The sequence below is a fragment of the Phascolarctos cinereus genome, unplaced genomic scaffold (genome assembly GCF_003287225.1).
Source record: "Phascolarctos cinereus isolate Bilbo 61053 unplaced genomic scaffold, phaCin_HiC Scaffold_9;HRSCAF=440, whole genome shotgun sequence".
NCBI lineage: Eukaryota > Metazoa > Chordata > Mammalia > Diprotodontia > Phascolarctidae > Phascolarctos > Phascolarctos cinereus.
This window is the reverse complement of record NW_027556402.1, coordinates 93,728,793-93,732,468: the sequence shown is the minus strand read 5'-3', so window position 1 is coordinate 93,732,468 and position 3,676 is coordinate 93,728,793. Positions and strand designations below refer to the sequence as shown.

At 38.8% G+C, this 3,676-nt stretch overlaps 1 pseudogene; it reads right to left on the bottom strand.

The window, feature by feature from the left end:
* Positions 1 to 1,476: 1,476 nt before the first annotated feature.
* Positions 1,477 to 2,387, bottom strand: LOC110196443 (mitochondrial carrier homolog 2 pseudogene; annotated as a pseudogene).
* Between the last annotated feature and the right edge of the window lie 1,289 nt (positions 2,388 to 3,676).

Below are 3,676 nucleotides of genomic sequence, written 5' to 3'. Positions count from 1 at the left end.
TAGGGCATATCCTGCCAACACTTCCAAATCAATCTATCTAAAATCCAGATTTTTCCTCAAACCTGCTTCTCATTTTGACATCATTATTTCTGTTAGCATTTACCTAATTTACCTAATTTTACCTAATCTCTCACAGTCTTTCTTTGACTTACATTTATTTGCCTTTTCCCTTCCCAGTCTAAACTAAGAGCATCTATAAAAATGATTAATTATCCAAATTCCAAAACAAACAAACATATAAATCTTTCTTCAACACTTCTATGTCATCCAGATACTTTATAATTGCTCTACTTCAAAACTCCTTGTCATATGTAGTGGAAAAGACCTATCAATTCTAATTCTTCAGACTCTCATGCATCTGTCCTCAACTCCTCATTTCTCTTCTCTTCCCTTTTCTTTTCTTTTCTTTTTCTTTATTGTCTTAGGCAATTGGGGTTAAGTGACTTGCCCAGGGTCACACAGCTAGTAAGTGTCAAATGTTTATTCTGAGGCTGGATCTGAACTCAAGTTCTCCTGACTTCAGGGCTGGGGCTCTATACACTGTGCCACCTAGCTGCCCCCTTTTATTTTCATGGGATAGTTGTAAAGTGATTAGAATAGGGCCTGACACATAATGGGTGCTTAATCAATAAAAGCTTGTTTCCTTCCTTCTTTCCTTCCTTCTTTCCTTCCTTTCTTCCTTCCTTTTCCTTCCTTTCTTCCTTCCTTCCTTCCTTCCTTCCTTCCTTCCTTCCTTCCTTCCTTCCTTCCTTCCTTCCTTCCTCTGCCTTCCTTTCTTTCTTCTCTGCTTCCACTGTCAATATCCCAATATGTTAGTATAGTGTCACAATTCTGGACTAGTAAAATAACCTTGAAACACATTTAGTAAGTCTCCTGCCCCACCTTGCCATCTTTCCCTAATTCAATCTCTCCTGGATATTGCCACCAGGTTAATCTAGCTTATGAACTCATACATACATGCATACATACATATATATACATATGTATATGTATACATACACATATATACACACATACACATATATATTTATATAGTCAACACTCCTCTTTGCTCAATCATCCCATCACTTAACAAGTCAAATCCAAATTTTATAGATTGACTTTTAAAATGTCCACAATCTTATGTCATACCTCATTTCCAATCCTTCCCTGTGCTGTTCTCTTCCATTTTAAGGCTATGTACCAGACAAATCCAATTATTTACCATCTCTTCTACATATCTTGTGTTTTCTCATCTTTGTTTCCTGGCTACCAAACTAATGCTTTTTACATTATGTCCTACCATCTCCCCCATTATTCATCCTGTAAATCATCTCCATTGCTTTTTTTAAAAAGACTTCCTTTTCTCCAGATCTTTCCCCCCCAAGATTAAATGAGTATTTTTTTAAAAAAGTGCTCCACACTGTATAGAAATCAACATTCTCTCCCATAATTCTGTGCATCTGGGACTATAGAAATATCATTGCATCTACATCTTCAAATTAACATCCTCTGTTCACAACAGTAAGTCTTCCCAAAGGGGACCTTCTGGGGGAAAAAAAGGACTATTTCCTCAACTCCTGTTTCCTGTTTTTGTAGCATGGACCAACAGTCTAACCACGAAAAGTAAACTGGGACATAAGGAGGGCATCCACCAGCAAACCCATAGTTATTGATAGCCATCAGGTTGGAGGCAAGCACAAATGGATAGCTTATCATAACGGAAAAGCATCCAGTGACAGGCTGGGAATAACTTCATTTCATTCATGGTGGAAAACCCACTTTATAGTGCATAGGTATGGATGAGGTAGGCCAACGGAAGGACCCACAAGGAAATGATGTCCCCCAGAAGGCCAGAAATAAGGACCACAAAGAATCCTAGGAAGCCCTTCTCTCAGTAAATGGTTACTAAGGAGTCACCCAGTCCACAGTATTCAGTCTCTCTGCCAATGAATTGTACCATAGACTTCAGGGTAATCACAGGGAAGGGTTATGTAATGAGGGTAGCAGTAGAATGCACCATCATCTCACAAGTCATCCCCCTGATAACCCTGTCAAAGCTGGATGGGCCATCTTTTTCTGCAGGAGATGGAGGTTCTTGTTTTAACTCCTCAGTTTTGTCACAATCCTGGTATCACTGCAAAACTTTACTATGTACCACAGTTCCAACGGCTTCAGAACATAATTTAAGCCTTTAAAGAGCCTTATTTTTCCATTGATACTCATAATATGTTGAGTATAACAAAAGAGGCCAGCGAGTCGATAGACTTGACTCCCCAAAATATTTCTTTCCGGAGTCGGAGGAAGAGGCTCATGTCCTGCCTGTATGAGCACCTTCATGTACATGAGTGGTTGTGAGAGGTAGTGAGGCCCGAGCCCAGCATCACCTGACTGGCTGTCTCCAACATGGTGGGACCTACAAATGGACAGATAGACTAGTGGGCTGGTGGACTGAGCCAGTGACTGACCCAGTGACCAGGTCACAGGCCAGGGCCAGTGGTGACTTCTCCAGGTCTTTCCATAAGTGTAAAAGCAAGACAAACAACATGACAAGGGTCTTGTCTAACTTGAGACCTGAAAAAAGCTCTTGAGTTAGACATTACAGTGTGATGCTAAGATTATATTTAAGTTTTGAGGCAATGCTGGTACACTATTTATTCTAAAGGTTAACATTCCTGGTTCTGTAAGCTTCCTTGTCCGGCTTGATAGGTTAGGAATTATTTTTGTAGAGTTGAAGAATAGGATGGCATAAAGAAGTGCTAGACTTGAGTGTAGGAAGACCTGAGTTCAAATCCCTCAAGTATTTATTTACTAGTTTTGTGACCATGGGTAAGATAGTTAGCCTCAGCTCATTTCTTTATCTGTGGAATACAAATGAACAAATAAGAATTTTTAAAATATAGATTTTATATACATATATATATATATATACACATATACATACATACACACATGTACACAGAGAGAAAACGTACTGCAGACTTTTTCGAAGCACTTCAAAAAATCACCTTGTATTGCTTAACATATTTTTGCTTGATGTTTTGCATGCCTATATATACATAGTAGGCATGGTATATCTTGCTTCTCAATGAGTTTGAGAGGGGGTGGAGTAATGGAAAAAACATGCAATAGGAATTAACAATACAATTTTAAAAGGATATAGAACATATAACTTGAACACAGTGCAATTTGCAAGAACTGGGAATAGCTGCATATAATCAAAACGATTTGTCTATGTTATATTAAAATGAGAATTTGGTGCAAAAAATAATAATTTTTGCTGTAAAATGACCTTGATACTATGGCAGTTGTGTCAGATGTCTGGCTCGGGTCTCATCTGCATGCTAAGCCCAAATGAGAATATACAGTCACAAATGTTCATTGTGGCATGACTACAACCTATCCCAGATTCATTTGCCACCTGTACAGAACTGGCCCGCCAGCAATTCCTATTTCCTTGGATTGGCAATGTAGGTAACCCCCTGGGAGCAACACCCAACAGAATAAATTGAAGAACCCTTTTAAATATGTCATTTTCTGAGGGAATACATTTTTATTTCCAGAAATTTTTGTTAAATAAAGTTTTGTGGGTTACTGTAGTAATACAAAGCCTCTGGAAGACAGCAACACATTTTCGGACTTAATTTTTTAGCTTTGCCAAGGGCCTAACTTGGCCCTGTCTGGCTTCTCTGAGGCC